The sequence below is a fragment of the Peromyscus maniculatus genome, chromosome 23 (assembly GCF_049852395.1).
Source record: "Peromyscus maniculatus bairdii isolate BWxNUB_F1_BW_parent chromosome 23, HU_Pman_BW_mat_3.1, whole genome shotgun sequence".
NCBI lineage: Eukaryota > Metazoa > Chordata > Mammalia > Rodentia > Cricetidae > Peromyscus > Peromyscus maniculatus.
In genome coordinates, this window is record NC_134874.1 from 17,035,505 (window position 1) to 17,047,920 (window position 12,416).

The 12,416-nt window shown below is 48.2% G+C and overlaps 1 long non-coding RNA gene and 5 other non-coding genes across 6 annotated transcripts in view; 2 read left to right on the plus strand and 4 right to left on the minus strand.

Moving 5' to 3' along the window:
- Positions 1 to 12,416, plus strand: part of LOC143270593 (uncharacterized) — an 81,789-nt gene that overhangs the window by 18,696 nt on the left and 50,677 nt on the right. The gene's annotated exons all lie outside the window — the stretch shown is intronic.
- Trnaa-ugc (transfer RNA alanine (anticodon UGC)) lies at positions 6,133 to 6,204 on the minus strand. Its single transcript has one exon. It is a non-coding gene; the product is annotated as a tRNA-Ala (tRNA).
- On the minus strand, positions 7,730 to 7,801 carry Trnad-guc (transfer RNA aspartic acid (anticodon GUC)). The gene has a single exon. It is a non-coding gene; the product is annotated as a tRNA-Asp (tRNA).
- Positions 8,235 to 8,307, minus strand: Trnaf-gaa (transfer RNA phenylalanine (anticodon GAA)). Its single transcript has one exon. It is a non-coding gene; the product is annotated as a tRNA-Phe (tRNA).
- Trnad-guc (transfer RNA aspartic acid (anticodon GUC)) lies at positions 10,669 to 10,740 on the minus strand. Its single transcript has one exon. It is a non-coding gene; the product is annotated as a tRNA-Asp (tRNA).
- Positions 10,995 to 11,066, plus strand: Trnaa-ugc (transfer RNA alanine (anticodon UGC)). Its single transcript has one exon. It is a non-coding gene; the product is annotated as a tRNA-Ala (tRNA).

Sequence of the window (12,416 nt, forward strand, 5' to 3'; positions counted from 1 at the left end):
AGGGAGAAAGAACCTTCCCCAAGCTCATTAAGCCAATGTGTCAGCGCCTAAATGATGAGTCATGTCAGATACCTTGTCTCGGAAATAAAAACTTTGCCTGGCACTCAGGAGGCAGAGGCAAGTGGATCTTTGAGTTTGAGGCTAGCTTGGTCTATATGGTGAGGTCCAGACCAGGGCTACTTAGTGAGACCTTGTCTCAAATATAGTAACAGGCGGGAGAAATGTTCAGCAGTTAAGAAGAGTACTGGCTTCAGTTCCAAGGGATCTGACGCCCTTTTCTGGCCTCCTCAGGCACCAGGTACACAGAGGTACATGCAGGTAAACACCCACACATAAAAATAAATCTGCCGGGCAGTGGTGGCGCTCTTAATCCCAGCACTCGGGAGGCAGAGCCAGACGGATCTCTGTGAGTTCAAGGCCAGCCTGGGCTACCAAGTGAGCTCCAGGAAAGGCGCAAAGCTACACAGAGAAACCCTGTCTGGAAAAAAACAAAAAACAAAAACAATAACAACAAAAAATAAAGAAAAACTTTGACATAAAGGGAAAAAAGGGATGGATTGGGAATGGGGCAGCAAGAGTGGGAGAGAGTTGGGAGTGAATATTATCAAGACTCAATCGTTTACATGTATGAAATTGTCAACAAATTAATAAAACACACTCAGCCAGAAAAAAAAAATCAAAATCATTCAGTTCACAGGACAATGGATGGATTTGAAAAATAGTATATTAAGTAACTTGGGCTAAGAAAGACAGACATCGCATGGTCTCTTTTATATGGGAATCTTAGCTTCTTTTTTTTTTTTTTTTTTTTTTTTTCCGAGACAGGGTTTCTCTGTGTAGCTTTGGCACCTTTCCTAGAACTCACTCCGTAGCCCAGGCTGGCCTCGAACTCACAGAGATCCACCTGTCTCTGCCTCCTGAGTGCTGAGATTAAAGGCGTGCGCCACCACCGCCCGGTTCATAATTTTTACATATGTATATGAATTTTGAGTAAGGAACCAGGGGTCCTAGAAGGAGGAAAGCCAGGGCTATGTGAAGAGCAGTGGCAGGATAACAGAGCACACGAAATAAGAACGTGAAAGGGAAGCTGGGTATCGTAATGCACATCTTTAATCCCAGCACTGGGGAGGCAGAGAATGGTGGATCACATGCGAGTATTGAGGCCAGCCTGGTCTATACAGTGAGCTCCAGGACAGCCAGAGCCACATAGAGAGACCCTGTCTCAAGAAAGAAAGGAAGGAAGAAAGAAAAAAAAGAGAGAAAAATAGAAAAAAAGGAAGGAAGGTGTTGGGGTCCACAGTGGTTTCCTAATGAGATCTGAGCTTCCTTTATGCAGGGATGCATAAGGGGATGGATTGACCACGTGCGTGGTCACCAGGTGATTGGAAGTTCTGCACTTGACTGTGCTGGGGGGCGGGCGGTCTTTTGCTACATTCCTTGGCATTCCTTTAAAAACTCTTTAGCAGAGACAGAAGGGGTTGGTGGATAAGGATCCAGGCTCTCCCGAGGCTATCATGTATTTTTACCTGTCTCTCTTCTCTTTATTGCTGTCTAAATTTCCTATCCCTCACTCCTTAAGAGTACCCTGCAGGGCTCAAGACCCAGCCATACCACTCCTGGGCATATACCCAAGGAATGCTGATTCATACCATAAAGATACATGCTCAGCTATGTTCATAGCAGCACTATTTGTAATAGCCAGAACCTGGAAACAACCTAGATGCCTGTCAACTGAAGAATGGATGAAGAAAATGTGGTACATATACACAATGGAGTACTACTCAGCAGAGAAAAACAATGAAAGCATGAAATTTGCAGGCAAATGGATGGAACTAGAAAGAATCATCCTGAGTTAGGTAACCCAAACTCAGAAAGATAGTCATGGTGTGTACTCACTCATAAGTGGATTCTAGATATAAAATAAAGAACAGACTACCATCCATAGAACCATGGAGGCTATATATATAGCATGGAGGTCCCTAGGATGACTGTGGCTTATAATAAATTTCGGTTTTACTCAATTCCTGAGCAAGCCTCAAGGAAACATCTCACTATTAAGGTAAGAATACATACTGTATCAAGTTGATAATAGAAAAAAATAATTAATTTTAAACAATAAAAAATAAATAAAAATAAAAGAAAAATTTGAAATATTAAACAAACAAACAAACAAACAAACATTTTACTAAAGTAAAAAAGGAGAACTAGGGACTCACCATTCCTCTCCACACTCTATTCTTTCTCTTTTTTTTTTTTTTTTTAAAGATTTATTTATTATGTATACAGAAGAGGGCGCCAGATCTCATTACAGATGGTTGTGAGCCACCATGTGGTTGCTGGGAATTGAGCTCAGGACCTCTGGAAGAGCAGTCAGTGCTCTTAACCTCTGAGCCATCTTTCCAGCCTGTCTCTTGTTTTATATATTAAAAAACAATTTTTTTTGTTTTTTTCGAGATAGGGTTTCTCTGTGTAGCTTTGCGCCTTTCCTGGAACTCACTTGGTGTTGTGCCCAGATCGTGACCCCCAGAGAGACCACCAAAGACGAGCATGCCGGAATGCAAAAGCAAGGTTTAATCCTGGATATCCAAAAGCAATACAAGCCTAGGCAGGGACTTCGTCCAATATATCCAACGCAGTGGAGGCTGGAGGAAGTGCCCACCTGTCTGCAAGCTCAGTTTTTAAAGGGAAAAGTCACAAGGTTACATCATTTAGGGGTGCTAGTATGGATACAATTCTGATTGGGTCGCTTCTAGGGACTTCTAGAAATTACTTCTAAGGGAGTGGTTGCCCACCACCATTTTTCATTGGCTGCCTTCAGGTGGGGGCATTTCTGTGGTCAGTTACCCTGGAAACCAGGGAGAGGACATTCCATAGTCTGGCAGGCATTACCACCTGACTATCTTGTGACTGTACTTTTACACTTCCTGGTTTCTGGAATCTGAACTGACTGGTTTCAGTAACTAATGGCCTATTCCCAAAAGGAGAAATCTTAGGCCTTAATTTTTGGGTGAAAGTATTTCTAAGATGGCTCATTTTGGTCTTACTTTGGTAGCCCAGGCTGGCCTCGAACTCACAGAGATCCGCCTGCCTCTGCCTCCCGAGTGCTGGGATTAAAGGCATGCGCCACCACTGCCTGGCTTATATTTTAAATTTTTTATCAGTGGATTCTGCTGGAGTATCCTATACAGATAAGCACTGGAGGGCCCCTGTTGCAAATCACCCTCTGGAGCAATGGAAGGATCTTTCTACTAGCATGTGGAGGAGACCCGATCTAGTGTTGGTGTGGCCCCAGGGTTCTGTTTATGTCTTTCCTCAGGACAATGAGGTTCCTCTTTGGATTCCTGAGCACTGAACATGCCCTGTGGCTGCTGCTGAAGCCCAACATGACAGAGACCTAATGGGTCTTCATGAAAAAAATCTACCCTTCTGATGCCAATAGAGATTGAGAGCCCAATATGGCCAGCTTTGGCAAGCATTAATGTAAGCCTAGTAACTGTAGCCATGAGATTGGCTTCTCCAGAAGAGCTGCCAGCTAAGTCGTGCTGGAATCAAGAAAAATGGGCCTTGGCGGTTCGTGTTCCTGGAGTTGTATCCATGCCAGTAGATTTCCACACACTGGAGAAGAGAATTTGACATTGCTGCTGCCGCTGTTGCTGTTATAGCAATGACGGCCACCGCTCCTATTGTTTCTGGTATTACCATTTCATAATTGCTTACTACAGCTAGCATAGTAGAGACCCTGGTAACAAAAGTAGCTACCACAGTTAGTTAATCTTTCATTCTATTGGGCATGATAAATTTAATTCAGTAGTTATATACATCTCGATTGGCTTTGAAAATTATAAATTTATGCCGGGCAGTGGTGGCGCACGCCTTTAATCCCAGCACTTGGGAGGCAGAGCCAGGTGGATCTCTGTGAGTTCGAGGCCAGCCTGGGCTACCAAGTGAGTTCCAGGAAAGGCGCAAAGCTACACAGAGAAACCCTGTCTCGAAAAACCAAAAAAAAAAAAAAAAAAAGAAAGAAAGAAAAGAAAAAAGAAAATTATAAATTTATAAACTCAAGCTCCAGTTGCTTTTGGGATACTATTTTACAAGGACTCCAATGTACAGTATGGCTCGTTAAGGAAGGGAATGGCTCAATTGCTTTTAGCCTACTGGCTATGGGTGAGATAGGACCTTTGTGGGTCTTTCCTGTGTTGAACACACAGATTGCAAGCCCAGTGCCACTTTGAGATCTTTGGCAGCAGTTAACTCTGCAACTCACACACGATTGAGCCTGTATGATGAGTATTCAGAGACGGGTAATGCCTGGGGGGCGCTCACCAACCTAAGACAGAGTGCCTGTGTGGCCTGGGCAGGTGTCTCCATGACGGGTAAGGTGACCTGCTGACATCCCACGCAACCAAAGTCAGAAACTCATTTTTTAATAGAAGGGGGACCTGTAGGTCCCTGGCCACCGTTTTGGGTAACTGTTGCCTTGCTTGCGGACCTTGACCTTGATATCCTCCCTATGCTAATTTTCTGCCAGGTTCCACCCTCCTGAATGCTAAAGGGAAGTTCCTTGTCTGTGTATTCTGCATAATGGGCGTTAACAGCTTAGATGCAAGATTGTAAAACATCAGTAGTGAACTTCTGCCCTCTGGGGTCCTCCCATTGTGCTGTAAGCCTGTATTTAAGACCTCCTCCCTCCTTCAATAAATGACATTCGGCATTTAAAATTAAAAATATATATATATATATATATATTACATATATACATACTGAGAATGTAATCTATGAATACCACAAATGTGATTAATATCATGAGTGTAATTTTAAAAAATAAAACACACACGGGCTGGAGAGATGGCTCAGAGGTTAAGAACACTGGTTGCTCTTCCAGAGGTCCTGAGTTCAATTCCCAGTAACCACATCGTGGCTCATAACCATCTATAATGAGATCTAGTGCCCTCTTCTGGTATGCAGACATACATGCAAACAGAACACTGTGTACATAATAAATAAATCTTTAAAAAAAAAAAAATAAAAAAATAAAACACACACACACAAAATAAAAAATAAAAAAAGAGTACCCTGCGGGGAGAAAAAGTGGGAGCCCATCTCCCACAGGAAGGGAGGGAGGGAGAGAGAGAGAGAGAGAGAGAGAGAGAGAGAGAGAGAGAGAGAGAGAGAGAGAGAGAGAGAGAGAGAGAGAGAGAGAAGGGGAACAGTGGGGCAGAAGGGTTTAGGCGAGGATGGAACCTGGGAGAATATTATATTTTTTCCTTCTGGCTCAGCGAATAAGAGCATTTACTGCGCTTGCAGAGGACCAGGTTTGGTTCCCAACAGGAGGAAAGAATGGGGAGAGCCAAGTAAAACCAAGTAAGTTCAAAATGCTGTAAGGAAATCTCTCTCTTTCTCTCTCTCTCTCTCTCTCTCTCTCTCTCTCTCTCTCTCTCTCTCTCTCTCTCTCTCTCTCTCAAAATAAAATAAGCTGGTAGCGTTGACTCACACCATCTATCTATCTATCTATCTATCTATCTATCTATCTATCTATCTATCTATCTATCTATCTATCTATCTATCTATCTATCTTCTGAGACAGGGTTTCTCTGAAGCCCTGGTTGTCCTGAAACTCACGCTGTAGACCAGGCGGGCCTCCTGAGTGCTGAGATTAAAGACGTGCTTTAATTTTTTATTAAAGTGCATTTTTTTTTTTAAATGGAACGCTTTACGAATTTGTGTGTCATCCTTGCGCAGGATGTACCGTTCCAATTTTAGTATATGTGCTGCCGAAGCCAGCACCAAAGCGCACCTTTACTTGACACGCAGGTACTGTGCATCTCTAAGCATGACAAGCCCCCGGGAGTCAGTGTCATGGGGTGTCCTGAAGCCACCACGTGCAAACATTCCCTGCTGGCCCTCCGTCCGGCTTTGCAGTTTTCAAACCCGCATGGTCTTCGTTTTTCCCTTCTGCGTGCTCTTTTACGACCCCTCCAGCGACGCGGATTTAAATTTTTTACAGCTTTCAGCATAAGGACGGATGTAAACTTCTTTGTTCCAAGAGGTTACTATCATGGCGTCCTTACAAAAATGTCTTTCCTGGCTCTATTTGGTTGCAAGGACCCAGAAATAAGAATGGCGTTTAAAAAGTGGAGATGCCGGGGATCGAACCCGGGGCCTCATACATGCAAAGCATGCGCTCTACCACTGAGCTACATCCCCCGCCTGGTTTTCCTCCCCCTCGGAGGATCCCTGCAATACTCTATTCATCACTGTTTGGGTGTTTTGTTTTTTGTTTTAGTTTATTTTTTTAATTTTTTTTCTGTTTCCCTCTAAATTAAATTTGTGTGTATTTATTTAAAAGGGTTTTGAGGGCTTAGCAAAATTGTCTTATATTTCCCAAACAAATGTGTTCATTATTGCGTTGATATAAGCTAAAATGTTTACCCGATTCACAGAATAAACAGTAAACAAAACAAAACAAAAAACCCAAAAAAAAAATAAGGACTGCTTGAAGCTTTTCCTGTCTCTCCCTCCACCTGCACCCCCCCCCCGAAGAATTTTCTGGATATGAAAATGGCCTTACAGTTTCCGACCCCACAATTAGGGCTCAGATTTGGAGCAAGGACTCAAAACTCTACAATATCTCTGCGAACAGTGTCGTGGGTGCGGGTCGGGCTGGTCTTTGCCTGGGAGCGGCGAGGAGAGGCCACAATCCTCCAGGGCTACACCCGGGGATTGCCTATCTCTTCCTGCGTGGACGCTGTACCCTCAGAGGATCTATCTGCCTGACACTGATACCCATCCACGCACTCACAGCAGCTGGTGCCTGACGTCGTCTGCAAGAATGCTGGGCACGGCAGCGGGCACTGCCTGACCTCTCTGAGCCTCCTGTGAGACACGGAGACACCGACAGACCCAACCCTGCCCCTCTCTAGGACAGACAACAAGGACAGAGCCTGTACAGGCTGGAGCAATGAGGAGTGGCGGTCGTCGCTGGTGTGGACTGCAGCAAAGGGCTGCTGCATCCTACACCGTCACCCCCCTGTCGCATGTGTGAAGTCCCACATCGTCTTGCCCCTGGGTCTCGGGGAGGGGGTGGGGGGTGGGTTTTGGAGGCTGCATTGCTCACAGGAAATGGAGTGGTCCATGGGCAACTTCCTCCTCTGGGTCTGAGGTCCAGGGAGGGAACCGGGCAAACAAAGGAATGACCGACTTTGAACCCGGCTCCAGGAGCAAGCCGAGGTTGCTTTCCTTCCTCCCCACGGGGGTTTGCACTCGCTCAGCGTGCAATGGCCTTCCCAGTTCTCGCGATCGGCTCCTTTTTACGGACCACCCCACCCCCTCTAAAGGGGCCCACCAGGGAAGAGGCGAACGGAAGGGTGGCGACAGTCCGGGAAGATGCACGATTCCCCGGGGACAAGAACACGTCCCCAGTTCACAGGCATCATCAGGAGGCTGTGGGCAGGGGCTGGAGTCAGAAGGAGGCGCAGCGTGGGTCGCAGCGTGAGCCGGGTCTGGGCCTCCGTCTTGTGACTGCGGGGACCACGGACACGGAGGGACAGCCGCTGGAGAGCAGGGTCTTTCTGGCGACTTGCCACCCGGGCTGAGCTCAGGTCCAAGAGGGTGGAGCCCAGCAGTGAGGGTCGGGCTTATTTTTCTGCGACAGGGTGAAGTATGTCCATGGGAATTAAAAAAAAATTAAATAGGTTGGAAGATGAACGAAAAACACAAAAGAATTGCAGATCTCCCCGTCGGGGAATCGAACCCCGGTCTCCCGCGTGACAGGCGGGGATACTCACCACTATACTAACGAGGAAGACAGCTGTTGGCTGCTTCGGCAAGAGGGTCTTTTAAGATACTTTGAATTCCGTGACCAAAAAAACAAAGCAAAACAAACCACACACACAAAAAAAATAAATAAATATGATTTGATTGATCTCGTCCTTGAAATGTCCATCCCGCACTTGAGTTTATATTTTGCCGCCTGGATTCAGACCGCAGGCATTAATAAATGAACGCCAAGCGTTCACCGGCAGACATCAACAAACATCTCAGGGACGAATTCGCACTTCAGCGGATGGTGCTTTAGGAACCACTTCGATTCACCCCAAAAGAAGAGCACGGGAAAGTTTCCAGAGAATTTGGCTTCAGTGCACGATGCTCGGGGCTTTTAGGGAAAAAAGAAAAACAAAATCGAAAAACGAAAGCGTTTCATAAACTGTTAAGGAATGCAGAAGGAAAAGGAGAGCTGCCGAAACCCGGGATCGAACCAGGGACCTTTAGATCTTCAGTCTAACGCTCTCCCAACTGAGCTATTTCGGCGGCTGTTTCCACCGCGTTTCTTTTCTCCTCTCCTTGTCGTTTCTGAAACTTTGCATCCTTGGCTTTCGCAAGATCCAAAGCCTGGAAATTGAGGTTTTCCAATCTCATCCCTGGGTCACTCGCGTGCCGTGGTCCCCGCGGGTCCTCTAAGGCCACTCACTATCTACGAGGGTCCTTCAGAGACCCCCCCCAGGACTTTATTGTCTATAGTGAATTTATTTATCATTTCCCCTGTGTATTAGCTGGAAGGACACACCTACGCTGGCCTTAGCCACCTAGGAAGACCCCAGAACTGGCAACGCTTATTCAATGTTTGTTGAGCGCGTAACAAACGCACGGATAAGCCCTTCTCGGCTTAGAGTTCTGCGACTCCCGCTCCCCACTCTCCTCTTGGAGAAGGAGCAGGGTCACCTCTGGATGCAGGCTGCTGCCCGGCACCCAGGGGTAACTGATGCTCACTGGGCAGGGCCACACCTGAGTCAGATCCGGCCTCCGAGCGTGGTGCCCATACCTGTGCACACTTGCTCAGCCTCGAAGCTCGGGGGAAACGGAACAGATGAGGATGGGATGGGGATGGGCCCTGCCTGCTTCCTTCCCTGCGGTGAGCAGCAAGTGGAAGGCTTGTCTTGGGGACCAAGGGGAGGAAGTGGGGCCCCAGAGGCGGGCAGTGAAGGCCAGGAGAAGGGATTAGATGCTGGGCAGAGCTGGACGCCCCCTGAGAAGGTCTTCCCCGCTACTGAGAGCATGGGCCGGTGATCTACAGAGGTAGACACATCTGGGAGGGGTGAGGGCTGGTGGGGTGGGGTCCAACCCGGAGCTGTGGTGTCTGGGCCACGCCTGCAGAAGCGGACCTAGAAAGGGACATTGAGGGGGCTCAGGAGGAGGAAAGGGACCTTGTTGATGGCCTGGACCTGGGGTTGGGGGTGGGGGGCAGGAAGGGGTGAAGAGGATGCCCAAGAGTTGGCTTGATGGTGGAAAGTGGGAAGTCTTCGGGAGTGGGTCGTATGAGAAGGAGCAGTTGGGAGAGGGGAGAGACAGAGACAGAGGAACAGAGACAGAGAGACAGGGAGACCGAGAGAAAGACAGAGGGACAGAGACAGAGAGACAGATGAGAGAGAAACACACACAGAGACAGAGGGACAGAGACACACAGAGAGAGACAGACAGAGACAGACGAGAGCGAGACAGAGGGACAGATAGAGAGAGATACATACGGAGACAGAGAGAGAGACGGGGAGAGAGAGAGAGAGAGAGAGAGAGAGAGAGAGAGAGAGAGAGAGAGAGAGAGAGAGAGAGAGAGAGAGAGAGAGAGACTGCCTTGGGCTTGCAGCCTCTAGTTCCGGAGGATTTACCTTTCTGTTGTTTAATACTCCCAGCCTTTGGGGTTTTGTCATGGCTTGGCAGCGCTGGAGGTCACACAGCCAGGCTACAGCGTACCTATCCATCCAGACGCTGGGTTTTCCTGGACAGGGCTGAGACTGGGTTCAGTGGTCGCGTATGGGGATGATGTAGAAGAAACAGGAGGTCTTGCTCCCTTCAGGAAGCCTATTCCCGCCCCGCCCCCACCTCACTGGCGGGCAAACACTCTGCACCCAGACCTTTTAGTTTGAGACAGTCTTACTAAGTTGCCCAGGATAGCCTTCACCTCTCTTATTAGTTCAGGCTGGCTCGGTTCCCAGCACCCACAAGGTGGCTCACAATCATCAACTCCAGGTTCAGGGAATCTGACCCTTCGACGGACATCTCCGAACAGCAGGCATGTCCGCAGTGCACATACATACACGCAGGCAAAACACAAAATAAAATAAATCTAAAACAAAAATCAGTTTGGGTACATAAAGTCTTGTCTCAAAAAAAATATAATAAAAAACAAAGAAATGGGAGTGGAGGAGATGAAATTCTGTAAGCTAAGCCTTGGGAAGGCTGAGGCAGGAGAATTGCTCCTGGAGTTGAAGGCGTGGTTACAGGCCAAGGAGGAATTATAAAACAAAACCCTAGTGAGAAGTGGGCACCTGCTTTACGCTTCTCAGCGCGTGCTTTAGCTTGGCTTTTACAAATAAAGAAGTAAAAGTAAATAAAACCGATCTTCAGGACAAAAACGGAGTAAGGTGGGAAAGAAAAGTGGGAGGAAACGGAGGACGGGGCCAGACCTCCTCCTCCTTAGCTATGCTCACAGGCGCCATCCCCAGTGAGGTTGTGGGGAGGAGGGAGTCCCTGTAAAATTCAGGACAGTTGAGGGTAGGGTTGGGCAGAAGACGGCGTTAGGATCCGGTTGATGGTGGTAGTTCCGTGAGACCCTATTGCTCAGATCCACGGTGCAGGAATCTCAGGATTTCTAAAACGCAAAATCCTTTGTTTGGTCTCCCCGTCGGGGAATCGAACCCCGGTCTCCCGCGTGACAGGCGGGGATACTCACCACTATACTAACGAGGACGAACCATGCTGTAACCTCTCCAGACAAGTGGCTATAGACAGATAACGCACAGTGGCGGGTACCCGGTTTCTTCTCCCTTCCATATTCCTCCTCTCCTGCTCTTTCTCTATCCTTCCCCTGGTTCTTTCCCTCTCTCTTTTCCTCCCTTCTGAGACCTCAGTTCATGACGCCAGCATCACCAACCGAGATCGAAAACTTTAGAACAGCAGTGTTTGATTGCTATCATCATTCTGGAAAGCCCGCCCCTCAACTAGGGGATGTAGCTCAGTGGTAGAGCGCATGCTTTGCATGTATGAGGCCCCGGGTTCAATCCCCGGCATCTCCACTTTTTTTTTTTTTTTCTTTTTAAAACCTCTTTAGTAAATCAGGTCAGAAAACACCACTAGAGACCAAGACCTTCGTCCCCATCAAGCGGAGAGCCGGTGCCCCAGGAAGGACCCTACGGAGCGGCTTTGCGCGGGTGGCGGGAATCTACGTCTGTAAACCAACTCGCGTAGTTACTTGTGAATGGAGCAGGAGGAAAACATTGCCTTTCCAAGGAGGTTCTGTAACGGGCAGCTCCTGAGTGCCTATTGCCGCGTAGTGTGCACCCATCGTGCGTCCAAACAGATCGTCAAGTAGCCCAAGTAACCTTGCCAAGACCACGCAAAGAGTCTCAACCCTTCGGGAACTCAAATTCTAGCTCCAGGCTAACTAACACTAAGGACCCCTAGGGATGTTTCATAAGGACGCAGAGAACTGCGGGGACACCCACGAGATCTGCATGACCCGGAGCCGGTGGGCGCACATTCCCTGAGCGCGAAGCGAGAGCTTTGGGATGAAAGGGCCAGAAAGCTGCCTGGTGTCTGGACTTTAATGGATGGGGTGGAACTGAGGTTTTGGAAGCCCCCGGAAGGCTGGAGGACAGGGACTTGGTTCTATATCATCAGTGTTTTAAAGGCTCCTTCTGGCGGTCACGTGAAGTTTTGCAGGCTGGCGCTGGAGGTGCAGCGGGGTGAGATGGGGGTGGGTTAAACTGGCCGATTCTGTAATATTGCCTAACTCGGAGGGCCCCGTGCTTTGTATAGTCATCCCCTTTAGGTTTGTTCTGCCACTCCGAGGCTTGTCACTCACGCGTGGCACCCCCGACTTTCTACCCTCTACTTCGACAAGCATGGATGCCTACACGGAACAGCGCCCGTGAACTGGACAACGTAAACATATTATTTGATGGCTGGGGTGTAGCTGTTTGTAGAGCGCTTACCGAGAATGCACAATAGCTGGCATTGGATAAGCCAGGCATAGTGGCGGATGCCTGTCATCCCAGCACCCGAGGAGCGTTTGAGGCTAGCCTGGGCTGAGATGCTTTCTCGTTAGCACTGGCGGAGGGGCTCCGGGTTCTCTCTCTGCTCACCAGCCTCGGGGATTGGCTGCCTCGATCCTTAAATTCTTTATCCTCACCAAGGATGAGGTTACAGGTGTGAACTACCCCGGTCTGGTTTATGTGGCACTGGGGTTGGTACCCTGGGCTACCACGCCAGTCCTTGGGGCTGTAACTTCTAAGTGCACTGGGAACTATTACTTTCCTGCCTGGTTGAGAGGGTGAGCATCTCTCCTGTTAGCAGGAAAGGCCTCTATAACCACCTGAATGCTGATCACTGGAGCAGGTTTGGGAAAAGATAGTTTATTCATGGAG